Source organism: Henckelia pumila, chromosome 1, assembly GCF_033568475.1.
Source record: "Henckelia pumila isolate YLH828 chromosome 1, ASM3356847v2, whole genome shotgun sequence".
NCBI lineage: Eukaryota > Viridiplantae > Streptophyta > Magnoliopsida > Lamiales > Gesneriaceae > Henckelia > Henckelia pumila.
Window position 1 is genome coordinate 142,009,621 of NC_133120.1, and position 17,143 is coordinate 142,026,763.

Here is a 17,143-nt window from a genome sequence, read left to right on the forward strand (position 1 = left end):
TCTGATGAAGCCATCATCGCATACCAACCTCCCAAGGTTAATCACACTGATCCTGGGACTAAATCCCAACGGATTCTCAATAGTCAAATAGCTTCCCTTGCTGAACTCATCAGTCTCAGCAAATGAAAAGACTAATTCGTCGATTCCCTAGCCGATCCTGGGAAACACTTGTCCTCTAATAGCTGGTCACACAACGCTTCTGACTGTCGTCATAGCTGGAATGTAAAATCTCTGACAAACGGTCAGCACGGATGTGATTTACTGACTGGAAAGAACAAAGTTGCTGCATCGCTGTCTTGCGAAGTCTTCAATTCCCACAACAATCTTGTTGACCACTAAGCCGATCAATGACTGCTTCGATCATTTCCATGATCTCACGCACCACATGCTAAAATTTAGTGACACCCCTTGCTGGATCTCGAAAATAGACCCCAGCTAATGTCACACCTCGCGATCATACAACTGATGTCCATATGAGTATCCAATCCTCGTTGGATCCCAAACTCCAATGGTACACTTTAAGACATCATCACAAAAGTACTATCCTGGAAGTTACCAATTCCTTTACTTGTGTCTCCTGTCAAGTTAACCCTTAACATGACCCTTCAAGTCAATTGAAACTCTTTGGTGAATTCATCTCCGGCCACCTAGAGATTTCAAAGCACCACCTGCTCCGAGACTATATCAAGTACTCATCTCTTAAGCATTTCTTGATTGCTACATCCAAATCATCACCGATTGGACTTACTAATCAACCTCGTCGATTTACTGATTGATACTCACATTTATCAAATCAGATAACCACTGATCGTCAACACCTAAGTGGCTCAATCAATTACTCTTGACTCGACTGTCCCAAGTCTACTATTCCAAGCATTGGATTACACAAAAACTCTCTGGTTACAACAAACCTGCGCTTGGTACCGAGACATAGCTATTAGTAATCCAATGACACAATCTCGTGTCTTATTACTAACAGCTATCTCGTATACTGACTTAATTAATCTAACTCTGACAAAGTTAATCATTAACCACTAGTAGTCATTAGCACAAATCCTGTGCCGTCTCATCACTACTACTCGTTGTCTTGTTCACTCGAGGTGAACATCAAGACAAACTAAGTCCAAGAAGCATAACTAACGAATACCAAAGATTTCCACAATCTTCGAATGCACTCCTGATCATATTCCTTGCTAAGACTGTACGACAATTCAAGACTTAGGGTATCTTACCTCGATAACCCACCTGGACAACCACCAAGGCTTCACGGGTATAGGCCATGCTTCCCTCAGATCTCAATAATCCTTGTACAATACTTATCATATGATCCGACACTTGATGAAATCAATCATCATGAAGTAATTCTTGTATTCGAGTCGAAGTCTCAAAACCGCATCCCATCCTGGATCTCGGATAATTCCTATCTCAAGGAAACTTTATCCACAACTCTGATGACAACCACAAGTCATTGTTGGTAGAATTCCATCCACCTACTAGATCCACACGTCTAGCAGTAATCATCGGTCAAAAATTAAATCTATCTGCTCAGAGCACACACTTGTCAAGGAAATCCCTCCAAGACTGGTTCCCACAGCAGAACACTATCACTGATATCTCTGACACATCAAACGATATCGAACCATCAATATCAAACCTGTGATATCTAATCCAAGGTCATACCCTGTCGTGACTGTCACCAAATCCCTAGACTGAGTAGCCTTCCCACTGCCGTCTCCTGAAGCACAAGGGCTCCCAGGTAACCTCTGAAGTAAAAAGACTCCCAGAGTAACACTAGCATAGGGTCGCGCCCCATCACGTCTAGTCATGGTCATAGTCCACAACTCTTGGTATATACTCGACCTGTCATCCTGATGAAATCCCATCATCACAAGTCTCAATCTAACAAAGGTCAAATAGTACACTGTTCCAAGAAACAATCTAGAACAAAGCCCAAATATTTTAAACCGAACAATATGCCTAATGCCTCTAGATGAGTCCACCCATCGCTGGCACTATCTTAGTCCACTGACTAACTAGGTTAATCCTAGGAAAACACCTAGACTACTCGCAAGTCAACAATCACCGTTGGCCCTACTCAAATCCCATGAGTCACCACAGTTGAACACTAATCAACTAGGATCAATGCTAAACTTAGCAAAAACACGCAATCATCCACGAATTGCTAAATTAATAAAACATGTATCATTGCTTCAAGTTATGTACAATTTCTTGATTACAATCCCTATGTAATACAATTACAGTATTCCAAAAATAAAAAATGTACAATCAATAACTTGAATGATACAACCGAGTCTGATGATTTATTACAACTGAAACACTGTTTACAACTACAACAATACAGTTTTTAAATCATCGTACTAGTCTTCGTTCCTTGAGCATGAAGCTTCTAATCGACACACGCATCGATACAAGCATACTCCCGTCCAAGTCTCTCTACATGTCCTCCCGCAAAGAACTCCGGAGAAATGGCACGTGATAGCTAACCAGCTATGCTCTGTGTCAGTGCATGTCAATCGACCTCTTATGCTCACGATCTACCGTCAGCTTTCTTCTTGTAACTAAATCATGCTTTTGACCATGAAGTTTCCCGTACGCATACCAAAAGTATCGATACACGCACACCGGCAAAACCATGTTCTGCATAATTTTAAATGACAATCTCTCTAACTACGAGTGGAGAATCTCTTCGAACTGGAACCACATGGGTTATTACACACCATTCGTTCCAAAAAGCCCTCAGAGATATCTGACATGATATTCTCTTTCTTCTCTCCCAGTCTTTTCCTGCTGGAATCCATATGTTCTTCGATCAGCATCCCAATGCATCAAATGATGAACTGTAGTCAGCACATTCATGCTACTACCTGTGTTCTCATCACTGTTTCCTTCCTTATAATGAAAACTCCTGCCGCAGACCTTGGCAATGAAGAAAATTATCCTTAGGTCTCACCAATCCTACAAGGATAACCCAAAGTCTTAGTACTATATCCCAAGTCTCTTGCATGTATATGCTCTGATACCAATAAATGTAGCGACCCAAACCGGATCCACTACCTAATCAGAGTTTAGGAGCATAATTAAACATGCATTAAATAAATCGCTGCGGAAGACTTAAATTAAAACAGACCGGCAGAATACAACCGGATAAATAAATTCGATTTATACAACCCAATCAAAATAAATAACCCTAAAGGCAAAACCTACAGCTAAATCCTGCTGTCTTCACTAGTCACTGGCTACTCCAAGCTCCTGGTGCCCAACCATGCACCTACAACTGCCCCGTCGAATGGGGTGTCCAGACATACAGAAACACTGGACGTGAGCTCTAAGCTCAATACGAAAGCAATGATATATATTTTATATGCAACACATAAATGAATTTAATATCAGGGTTAAATCACTTTCTCTGGGCGCCTGGAATACACAGTACCGGGCTAGAGAGCGACTCCGCGTGGTACTCGTATATTCCCAAGACACGAATCCTTAGGAAGAATCGCCTCGACTGATGGAAACTGTCATGACTCACATCATCCCGATGCAGTCTCCGTAAAAACATATGCATGTGCTAAAGCCGTAAAACATGGTAAAACATATAGCACATACTCATGCAACACATATAATATATATCATGCTGGTCATCTCAGTCAGTACTTACGTACCTTACTACAGGCAAATCCTAGCAGTCCCACTCTAGGTTCCAAGCCTATCATCAACTCTACAGTGCAAATATCCATGCATCATTCAATAAGCTCTAAAAGCCTTAACTAAGCTATTGCATACTCCTAAATAATTTAAGGAGACCATAGCTATACCTTCGTCCGTCGTCAGCCCACTGATGGCGACTATCCCGCAACTTGGGCACACCCCTGCTGCAGCTCCACAGCTTCGAGCACTGCTCCGCTACACGAGCACTGCCCCACTACTATGTCAGACACTGTATGACTATACTAAAGTATATTTCCTACTCCAACTCTAAAATAAGAGTACCCAAAGCCCAAAATAGAGCTACTAGGGCGAAGGAGAGGAATTCGGAATTGGCAAGAAATGAGGAGCTCGGACCCTATATTTATAGACGTCGATCGGAAGTTCCGTTCCTCTATCGGACGTTCCGTTCCGGCAGATCGGAAGCTCCGTTTCTCGATCGGATGCTCCGTTCGCCACGTGTCAATTCGGTCCACATGCAACCACACACCTGTCACCGACAGTCATCGGAAGCTCCGTTCTTGGTCGGTCGTTCCGATCGTCGATCGGACGCTTCGATCCTAGATCGTTGCTTCCGATCCCACTCGAGTCTTGGAACCCTCTAAACCAATTTCGAGTGTCCTGGATCCATTTTTGGAGTCCATTAATCCTTTTGTAGTTTCCTTAATCACGTTTTACTTAATCCAAACATGATTACTTGATTAATTCCTAACCTACCACCAGATTCTAGACCCGTTCCCGATGATTATCTTTCTCGACCTATTCTTCCGGGTCGTATACCTAGAGCAATCCCATCTCCAAGTGTTGAATTTCATTGATTTTCAACATTGGAATTCTTTTTTCCAGCCTTCCGTTCCATACCTTATTTTTCCCTCTCTTATCTACAAATTCTATGCCAATTTTGAACTTGAACTGGGCAACAACGAAATTCATGTTGCCATAGTTGTTCAAAACCGACACATACGATTTTCTTCTGCTGACATCTCTGCTTGGTTCGACCTTCCTAGGGAAGGACCAAGTCTTTTCTTTTCTCTGCGATGGCCGGAAGACGATCCTTTTTTTATCGGATTAAAGCACTTTCCACTATTCTCGGTCGTCCATCCACTACTGTTGATGATCGTTCTATTCTAAAAATGTTTTCTCTTGATTTTCAAATAATCCAAAAACTTATCACTACTTCTATCATTCCTCGCAGTAGAGACACATCCACTTGCAAATGTTTAGATCTTTATCTACTTTATCACATCATCTCTTCCCTTTCCTTCAACCTTCCGCGCTTTGTTATGCAGGTCATGCATAACATTGCCAAATCTTCAAAACAAGTCACTCTTTCTTTTGACCGATTTATCAATCATATTTTAACTCGTTTTGATGTTTCTTTTGATGACTTGGAAAGTAAACCCATCTCCACTGCTCATACTTTTGATCATGCCTCCATTATTAAAATGGATTTGTCATGAAATATAGTATTCTCCCGATGGGTGCATGATCCAAGTCATGTTTTTTCTCGTTTTCATCCAGTTACTCATTTTCACATTGCTTTTTCATACCTTCATCTGTCGGTTCAAGAGCAGGGATTTCCTAGTGGTTATACTAACCCTGATATTCCCTCCTCTTCTACTATTCCTTCATCTTCTACTCCTATGTTTGATTTTAGCGATCTTCCTTTCACTCCTCTAAAGGTTCCTCCAACTCCAGCAGACCCTTTCGGTTTTTGGAGTATTTCCATCATTTGGAGCTGAACATGGATCGCAATTTTGCATCTATCAATACATCCATTGCGAGGTTGTCGACTCAAATGAATGAAAACATTTAGGTCTCTGAACAACAGACTTGACAACTTAGAAACTCGCTTCGATGATGAGGATGACTCTTAGTTTTTTTTATTTATTGTCTTTAAATTTCTATTGTAATTCAAGTTTATTAATGAAATCTTTATTTAAATTATGTTGTTTATTTTTATAGTTTTTGATTATCGCAAAAAAAGAGAGAATAAAATTGGTTAAATGATAAACAATAATTTGTTAACAAAATTGTTTATTAACTTATTGTTTAACTTAGGGGGAGTTTCAATATGCTTTTATCAGTTTTTTATTTAATCTTTGCATATTTATTTCTCCTATTTAACCAAGTTTTGTAATTATCAAAAAGGGAGAGATTATTACGCATTAAATGCATATAAATATCGTAAATGAAATTAATGTTTTTAATGAGATAACTTATATTGTTTTGATAATTATAAAACTAGGTTAATTGCTACTAATGATTTAATGTGAGAAAATTGCAGATATTAATTTTTCATGTTTGAAACTCTAAGATCAAAACTCGTGCAACAAAATTGAAAGAAAAAATTTGAAGCAAGAAATTTTCGTACTGCCAGGATCGGATGCTCTGATTGATGATCGGACAGTCCAATGAATTTATGCATTGTTTATTGATTGGACACCAGTTCGGGAGGCACGATGTGGACCGTCCCTCCGAACAGTGCTAATGCAAAAAAATGTTTACTTTTGAAGACTGAAGAACGAACACTCCGATGGCATAACGGACGGTCCGATCTCACCCGATTCAACACTATAAATTGAGGCATTCTGAGGTCATTTCAAACACAACTCACTCAACTATTCTCTCATCCTTTCAAGCACCATTTGAGCGATTATTCAAGCATTCCAAGCCCATTTCAGAGTCTCTCAATATATATTTGTGTATCGAGTTGTATAAGTTCTTGAAAATCATAGTTGTGTATACTCGTGTGTGAAGCCGAGTTTATCGAGTTGTTGTGGCTATACTTGGAGCCCTTAAGGCCAAGTGTTTTGATTTGTTGTGAGGCTATCCTTGGTGCCCTCAAGGCCAAGAGAAGCGGTGATCGTGTTGTTGTTGTTGTATCGGCTAACTTGGAGCCACAAAGCCAAGACGAAGTGCTATTGATACGTTGGTTAATCGATCTTAACCAAGAAGATGAGATGTAGACGATTTATCGTCAAACTTTCATAAACATATCCTCTCTTATTTACAGATTTATTTACTTTCTGTCATTTACTTTATTTACTTACTGCATTTGACTGTCCTAAGTCTTCTGCATGTGTTTTAGCAAAATTATTTTAAATTGCTAAAGTTGTCAATTGAACCTAATTCTCACCCCCCCCACCCCATTAGGTTCCAACACAAACGAAGCAACTGGAAAGTTCAAGTGAACGGACATAGGCTTAAAATTTATCGAGGAGACGCGGTGGTCGGTGATTAGATCATCGCAAATTTGCAGGATCCAAATTAAAATGGGAAGAAAAGTTGGGCTATACACAATAAATTTAGTTCTTGCTGAGAGGCAACCAATGTTATTTTACTTGCATTATTTTATTTTTATATTATTTCAGTTTATTTCAGTTCTTTAAGTTAATTTCAGCGATTTGTTGTGGGTGCAGGTAAGTTCCTAACGCTGAGTAAATCATTGATTGAGGAGAAGAGTTTGTGCATTGTTGAGCATCACATCAATCAGGGGAGTCTCTTTAAATATTGCATCTTGTGTGCATGATTGCTTTGTCTGAACAATTTTGGTTGCATGTCATACTTCGGATGTTAAGTTAAATTTTTTGGGGTGTCTTGGGTGTCACATTCGTGTGAAAATAAAAATAAATAGTAGCATGGACCTTTCACGAACCTCGTGGAGAGTTCGACTATTTAATTTGCCCATATGGCTCAAAATGCGAAGGAATGCGGACCGATATATAGACCATTTTCCAGGGTCCGTTCCTATTTTGTGAAAAAAAGGAGCACATACCATGTTCGGACCCTGTCATGGGTCCGGAAAATTAAATCCCTACGAGTGCTCAAAATGCGTAGGCATACGGAGGTGAGCACGAACCCTTTTTCAGGGTCTGTGTCTCTTGTGTGCCAAAATGCGTAGGCAAATGGAGGTGAGAATGGAGCCTTTTCCAGGGTCCATGTCACTTGAGTGTACAAAAAAATACTGGAACGGACCAACGTCCAGAACATGCACGGGGATCGTGCCGCTCGAATCTAGTTTAAAAAACAAGAATAATCGTGTCGGGGATCGGTTAACTCATGCCCGAAAACGCAGCGGAATTTCAAATTTTATAGTAAACACCGAGCACTTGTGTAGCATTCAAAATCATCAAACATCCATGGGGTGTTTTAGAAGATTTTACCTATCAATCTCAAAAGATTTATTTATGGCTCCAACCAAGTTGTGAACTACTTAGCTCTTGAAATGGTAGACACAATCTACAAGCTTCCAAGAGAACACCTTCTTCAAAATAGCTCCTCCTTCGAATAAGGTCCATGACTAGACAATCTAGATCCATTCTAAATATGCACTAGAATATTTAGAGCATTTTTCATTGAGATGTTTCTTGTTTTTTTCTCCCAAAAAATGAAAGACAAAAACTTGGAGAATTTTCAAGGGAACCCACGGCCATGTATGTATATTGTGTGAGGAATATTAATAAGATTAATTAGCAATTAAACCATGCATGGAAAGTGCAAGACTTGCATTAAAAATTGCATCCATTCTTCCAACCCTTCAAATTCCCTCACACATATATTTTATATGTATATATATATATATATATATATATATATATATATATATATATATATATGTCAAACATATATAAATATATATACATGACTTTTGAACTTAATATTTAATTAAATATCAAACTTAAACCCATTTAAGTTTAAATAATTAATTAAATCTAACTTGAACTCATTCAAGTCTACTAGTATATAATTATTCAACACTATATCGATTTGAGCTCTACTAGACTCAATAGCGTTTAATTAATCCAACACTTGAATTAATTTAATTGTTTGTACACTACAAAGTCTACTAATGTTAAATTAATTCAACTCTTGAATTAATTTAATTAAGTTCATAATAATAGTTTAGAAAATCACCATTTTCACAAACTAATTATTTTTCAAGTCAACTTTTAATTTTGGAACACATCACAAATTAAAAGTTACTTTCACATTTATTCTCTATTAGAAGTCATACTTTTAATTTATATTACTTATAAACTCCTTATAAGTTGTTCAACACATTGAACTAATTTTAATCTCAACGGATCTAGAAAGCTAGTACTTGTGGGACCCTCAATGGTTCATTGATACAACTAGCAGTGGGTTCACATCTCCATGTGATTCAGGATCAACAAGTCCCTTATGTGAGCTGAAACGACTCGATCTAATAAAATACTTGAATTTTTTTTATAATAATAATAATAATACATATATGCCCATAAATATATCTATAAAAACGTAAAATTTAACATTTCTAAAAACTTGATATAAATGATGACCAAATATTTAATAAAATTCTCGAATCATGCAGTAATAAATTAATATCTCAACTAACAATCCATAAACCATGCACCTATAATAAAATACTATTTTCAACCATCAAAAACGTGTAACTGCGAAAAACTTGTTTTGAAGTACTAATAAAATATCATGACATAAAATACGGATAGCATCGGTCATGGGTGTCGTTTGCGTGTGAACTCATAGGCCCTCACCGCTGGTCGGAGCAACCGTGTCATCAACTATATCATCATACTCACCTGCACCATATAAGCGTAGTGAGCCTAGATGTCCAACATGTTTTATCTCATAATAACAAGGTTTAAAATTCATACAACCACATAATCATACTAATACATATAATTTACATGAACATGCATGCATGATCTTGAAATTAATGCATCATAAGCATCTGTCATCATCACTCCATACATATAACATAACTAATCATACATAGCATAATTGAGCATGTCATCATCATAAACGGTCTATGGTCATATCCATGAATGTGATTAATAATTATGCCGACTGATCAATCTAAAGAACCAACGTACGTGACGGTGAATAATCACCTCTGTGCTGGTGGTAAACCACCTCTGTGATGGTGGTAAACTACCTCTGTGCTGGTGGAAAAACCACCTCTGTGCTGTCACATCACTTCAATTTCCATCAAAAATATTTTTCATGCTCAATTCTCAATCATAAACACATCATAAAAATAATTCATGTATGCATGCACTTCAAATATGTTTGTAATATATATTTAATTAATTTCCATAATATATATATTCTTATACTTAAAATAATCTTCATGCATAAAATAAATTAAATATATATTCCGGACTTAGTTATTTTTCATGAAATTGTCCAGACTACTGGTCCCCTAGACTTAAGCCCATAAAATCTAAAACTGACCCATTAACTTAATTTAAGTTCAAACATCATAATTTGACTCAAATAAAATACTTAAACATAATTGGGCCCAAATAAAATATTTAAGCCCAATAATAATCACTGACAAGCCTAAAAATTCACAGACTGGCCCAATAATTCACATGGGCTCCCAAGCCCATGAAAATTATTGGGCTTACATAAATAACTAATTTTAAGGCCTAGTAAAATAATTAAAATCACCATAAAGTCTTTAAAATAATTTAAAGGCCCAAAATATACTTAAACTAATTAATCACTTAAAAATAAAATACCGGAGCCCAACTAACCAAACCCGGACCCGGACCCGAACCCAAAACATCATCCATGACCCGACTAACCCTATGCGGACCCCAAAAACCCGAGCCCAGCCCCTCCAGAAACCCAACAACCAGTTTCCCCCTCTTCACCTTGCTCTCGGCCGTGAGCAGCAAGTCTTTATGGCCTGTTGCCGGCCAGCTCCGGCCATCCCTGGCTGGAGAACCACCTCAACTGGCTAGCCCACTTCGAGACCTTTTCAAAAATCTAAGAACCAACCCAAACCATGCAATATAGGTGGAGAACGAACTCAAACACCAGCCCATATCTGATCTCGGGTGCGCAGGTGAGCGACTCGGCAAAAACCGTTCGTTCTCCCTTATCCGGCCACCTTTTGCCGTCAAACCACTGCTCACTTATATCCAACATCTTGAGGTTTCCAACCAGTCAAAAATCATCCCAAACTGTGGCCTGAGGAAGGAGAACGAAGCCTTCTCCCTCAGAACCAAAATCGGCATGCACCCTTAGCCATCAACTGATATGACTCGACCTGGCCCTCTCTTGGATCAAACCACTAAAGCCAACTGACCCTAGGGACACCTATACACATCTCCAACCAAATAGCAGCAGCCATGTTCAACCCATGCAATAAAAACGTGAGAATAAGATGCAAACAAGCCATATTCATGAGTTTTTCATCCATAAAATAAAGATCTCGCATGAAAATCATATTATCAATGCAAAACGTGATGAAATCAGAGTATGTAGCTTATATGATGTTGAAACAAAAAGAATTCAACATGCCTTTGATAAAGATTTGAATGAAAACCGAGGCCTACGACGCGTGTACGACGCTTCGGGACGAACAGATCACCAAACCGAGTTAAAAACCTTCAAGCTATGGCAATGGAGGCCTTTTTTCTAATGGAGAGTCTGATGAAAAAGATGTAGTTGGCGATTGAGTGTTTTAATCATGAGGTTTGGGTAGAATTTAGGGTGAATATTATTATAAATAAGCTAAGGATAATTAACTAAGTAATACACTAATAAAATATAATTTTAAAAGCTCCTAAATATATTAAAAAATCTGATAATAAAACATAAATCCCGAAATATTATTTTAAGGGATTTTTAAAAGTCTTAAAAAGTCATTAAAATGTCTTATTTTGGAGAAAAATAGGCTAATACATATCTATAAATATTAAAACTATTATTTTCATGAAATTATATCTTAAAATAATATTTTAAGGCCCATAAAAATCTCATAAAATATTTTGGAAGAAAATCAACATCTTTTGTCCACGGTCCCGTCTACGCGATCAAATAAATCATTTACGCAAAAATCTAAAAATTTCATAATTGAGGGTTAAATGCTGAAATAACTTTAAACCATGCATATAATTCACATAAAATCATTTAACCCCAAAAACTAAATTTTTAATAAAATTAATTTCCTAATTATGCATGCGGATTTACGTAGGAAAAATATCGGGTGCTACAATCCTCCTCCCCTTTAATTGAATTTCGTCCTCAAAATTAAATTACTTACCCAAACAACTTTAGGTAGCGAGTTCTCATGTCGGCCTCAGTCTCCTAAGTAGCTTCCTCCTCTTAGTGATTCAGCCACTGGACTTTGACCATCAGAATGACTCGCGTCCTAAGCCTCCGCTCCTCTCAACCCAAAATCTGTACTGGCCTCTCCTTGAATGCTAGATCTGGATTCAACTGTAGAGGCTCATAATCCAGAACATGCGACGGATTCGAGATATACCTCCAAAGCATGGATACATGGAACACGTTGTGCACTGCCGCAAGACCTGGTGGTATCGCCAAACGGTAGGCCAATGTACCAACCCTCTCCAAAATCTCGAATGGACCAATATATCTCAGATTAAGCTTGCCTCCCCTACCAAAGCGCATCACAACCTTCATAGGCGATACTTTTAGAAACAGATGGTCACCCACAACAAACTCAAGATCTCGTCGTCGCCTGTCAGAAAATTCTTTTGACGACTCTGAGCAGTCCTCATACGATCACGAATCTATGTCACAATATCTGCAGTCTACTGAACTATCTCGGGTCCCAGTAAAACTCTCTCCCCGACTTTATCCCAGTGTACTGGAGATCTACATCTCCTCCCGCATAAGAAGTCATACCTATAGATGCCTGGTAACTGTTATTATAGGTGAACTGCGCTAGCGGTAATCTCAATTTCCAAGAGTCCTGAAAATCGATGACACAAGCCCTCAATAAATCCTCAAGGACTTGAATCACCCTCTCAGACTGACCATCTGTTTGAGGATGAAAAGCGGTGCTGAATAGTAACTTAGTCCCCGAAGCTTTGTGCAGACTTTTCCAAAATGCATATGTGAATCTCGGATCCCTGTCTGACACAATAGACATAGGTATGCCATGCAGTCTTACAATCTCCCTGATATAAAGCTCTGCATACTGAGTCAAAGTGATGACAGTCCTTACTCGTAAGAAATGAGCTGACTTGGTGAGTTGATCAACAATCACCCAAATCGATGTACAACCTCTGGAACTCCTCGAAAGTTCGAACACAAAATCCATCGTGATGTTCTCCCACTTTCATTCCGGAATGAGAAGAGATCTAAGCAAACCTGTTGGACGATGATTCTCTGCTTTGACTTGCTGACAAGTCAAACACTCTGACACAAATCGCCCAATGTCTCTCTTCATTTCAGGCCACTAATACAAATACTGCAAATCTCGATACATCTTTGTACTTTCGGGATGAATGGATTACAAAGATGTGTGAGCCTCTGTCAGGATCTCTGCCCTCAACTGATCGGTGTTTGGTTCCCACATCCGACCTTGGTACCGAACAATACCATCTACGACAGTATAAAGAAGACTGCCCTTAGCCTCGTCCCTCTTCCTCATACGCTGTAACTGCTCATCAGCAGGTTTTCCATCTCTGATCCGATTTCGAAGAGTCGGTTGAACTGTCAATACTGCTAAACTTGGTGCATGCCCGCCCGAGTAGACCTATAACTCAAACCTCTGTATCGCCCTCTAAAGCGGCAACTGCACAGATAAACAAGATACTACCGATATATTCTGACTCAAATCATCGGCCACTACATTAGCCTTACCCCGGATGGTAGCTATTGTCACAATCATAATCCTTCATGAGCTCTAACCATCTGCGTTTCCTCATATTCAACTCCTTCTGAGTTAAAAAGTACTTGAGGATCTTGTGATCGATGAAAATATTACTGATAAGTGCATTTTGTGCACTTAATTTGTATATGATTTTACTTGACTTTTGGGATTTATTGGTAGATATTGCGTGAAATTGTTGTTTTTTTTGTGTTTGTAGAAAGTTATGGACTTTGATGCATTTAAGTGGAATTAAGCCTAAAAGATGGAAGTTTAAAGGGAGAATCAAGAGTTGAAAAAGAGAAGAAAAAGGCTACATTCGAGGTCAAGGCGCGCCCGCGCTGTGTGTGAAGAGTTTTGGAAGAAAATGCGAACTCGAGGTGCGCCCGCGCCGCCTGAAAAATGTTTGAAGAGTGTTTTTCAAAAGAGAGGCGCGCTCGCCCTGCTTCACTGAACGCCTGCGCCGTCGCTGTTCAAAAATTTAAAGTCCGAGTTTTTATGGAAACCTTGGGGTTTTTCTTGGGCTTATCTTGAACGAGTGTTAGGTCATATTTAAGGGATTTTTCGGAGTCTTAGTGGGATCTATCAGCTGCCAATACACACAATATTCTAGAGAGCACTTTTGTGAGATTTTGGGATCGAGAATTGAAGATTTTTTGGAACGAAGACGAAGACTTTTCGACCGGACACGGAAGAAAGACTACGGCTTTGTTATTTCTTCTTATTTTTTTTCTGTTGATTGTTGAATTATGTTTGAGATATTGAACATGATTTGGTTTGTTATGAATTTGAGCATGAACTAAACTTTTCTAGTCAAGAGGTTGATGTAGATTGGTTGAAACATATTTATGAATCTTTTATTTTAACAAATTGATTTTCTATAGATTAATTGTGTTTCTAGAATTGAATGTCTTCTTAATTTACTGGCCATAAATTGAGTTGTTATATTTACTTAGAATCCGGCACTTGGGAGAGGGGATTTTGAGTAGGATCCATAGAAACTACACTATTAATTGTTTATATAGCTCGGAAGAGTATATAACTTTAATATAACCTTTAATAAACATCATTTTACAAATATCACAGCATCTAGATTTTTAATAGGGATATTGAAATCAAACTGTAGTTGATACACTCTATTTATTGCTCGGGAGAGGGGAATATAATAATCTATGTGTTCTTGGTTATTAATTGAAATAAATTCATAAAATATATTATTTAGGATTGAATATTGTCGAGACCAAGTGAAATCAAAACATCTAGACTATTTTTCTCTGATTGATAATTTCTCAAAATTTGTGTGTGTGTGAGCTTGATAATTCTTTACTACTTATTTAAGTTTTCAGCAAATATTCAAAGTTTAATTCTCTAAATAAAATTAAGACTATTTTAATTACAAGTATTGAATATTTTCATATTAATCCTCGTGGGATCGACACTTTACTCATTCTTTACTAAAATTTGACACTCGTACGCTTGCGAGTATTTTTCACAACAATTTTTTGGCACCGTTGCCGGAGAGTAATTTTTTATTTTGTTTAGTCTTGTTACCAATTAGTCTAAGTTTTAATTTAGAGCTTTTATTTATTTTATTTTAAGTACTAATAAATTGTTATGTTCTTAATTGTAGTTTATGCGAAGATCTCAAAGTGCAAATTCTTTACTGTTTGATCCGGAGATCGAGCACACTGCACGTGATTTAAGAAGAATTAGAAGAGAAGAAGTCAATAGATTGGCTGAAGAGAATGTAAATCAAGCTCCCCTGGTGCCAATCAGAGATCACTTCAGGCCAATAATCCAGGCTTACTACTCTGGAATAGCTCGTGAAACTATCAATGCTAATAATTTTGAGCTAAAGCCTGCATTGATTAACATGGTTCAACAGAACCAATTTAATGGGAGCGCCACTGCTGATCCTCACCTACACCTACGCACTTTCTTGGAGATAACTGATACGGTAAAAATTAATGGTGTGTCTGAGGATATTATACGTTTACGCTTGTTTCCTTTTTCTCTCAGGGATCAAGCAAGGAGTTGGTTGCAGTCACTGCCGCTAGGGAGCATTACTACCTGGGAGGGGATGGCAGAAAAATTTCTTGCGAAATATTTTCCACCTGCTAAATCCACTCAATTGAAGATTGAAATCAGCACTTTTCGGCAAATGGAGACTGAACAGCTCTACGAGGCATGGGAAAGGTACAAATATTTACTTAGACGTTTTCCTAACAACAATTTTGCAGATTGGGAACAGATCGAGTGGTTTTACAACGGACTGAATGCACCTATGAGGATGTCTGTGGATTCTGCTGCTGAAGGCACCATTTTTGCTAAGGACCATGTACAGGCCTATGATATGTTGGAGCAGATGACGATCAATAGTTTTCAATGGCCATCTGAGCGTATGGGAGTCAAGAAGCCAGTTGGAGTGTATGCAGTGGATCCTCTAACATCTATCACTGCCCAATTATCTGCACTTACTACACAGGTAGCTGCGTTAAATAAAGTGAGTGTTTCAGAACCAGCAGCAGGTGTTCCGGGTGCAATGGACGAATCTCACTATCATGAACAAGTCCAGTACATCAGTCAAAGAGGTTATGGAGGCTATCGAGGTAACTCTGTCCCTAATACTTACCATCCTAGCTTGCGTAATCATGAAATTTTTCTTATGCTAACAACAAAAATATGTTGAATCCTCATCCGGGGTTCAATAAAAACAAGGATAAGGGTAAGCCTTCTTTGGAAGATGTGGTTAGTACTTTTGTGCAGGAATCTGGTAAAAGGATGGCGAGGACTGAGACTCGCCTAGATAGCTTAGAGACGCACATGGCCAACATGGGTGCTGTGTTGCAATCTGTGGAGTCTAACATTGGGAAGTTGGCGAATGTCTTGAAGGATAACAACAGAGGCCAGTTTCCGAGCTACACTGAGGTAAATCCAAAGGAGCAGTGTAATGCCATAGAGTTGAGGAGTGGGAAAAAAGTTGGAGTCCAGGAACATGCAGCTGATGTAGAGAAAGAGAAGGAGCCTGAACCTGAGCAGAAACCAATGTACAAGCCTCAAATTCCATATCCCCAAAGGTTCAAGAAGAAAGCATTGGATGAGCAGTTCTCCAAATTCTTGGAAATTTTCAAGAAAATTTATATCAACATCCCCTTTGCGGATGCTTTGGAGAAAATGCCGAATTATGCAAAGTTCATCAAGGAGGTGATGTTCAAGAAAAGGAAGTTTCTAGAGAACGAGGTGGTCAATCTAACAGAAGAGTGCAGTGTGGTGCTACAAAAGAAGATGCCACAATAACTTAAGGATCCAGGGAGTTTTACTATTCCTTGTTCTATTGGTGGATCTCATTTTACTACTGCACTATGTGATTTAGGGGCCAGTATTAATTTAATGGCATTATCTATTTAGAGGGACTTGGAGTTGGGAGAGATGAAGTCGACTATGATTTCATTGCAGTTTGCGGATAAAAGCATCACATATCCATTGGGTATTGTTGAAGATGTGCTAGTTAAGGTGGATAAATTCATCTTCCCAACGGATTTTTTGATCTTGGACATTGAAGCGGATCATGGTGCTCCACTGATTTTTGGGAGACCATTCTTGGTCACTGCGGATGCAAAAATTGAAGTGAAGAAGGGTGAATTGTCAATGGGTGTAGAATGCGAATGCGTAATTTACAATTTATTTACGAAAGCACCTAATCCACCCATCGAAGAATTGTGCTTAATTGAACCGGTTGTGAAGTTGGAGAACTGTCAAAGAGCTGATTTTGCGATTGATTCA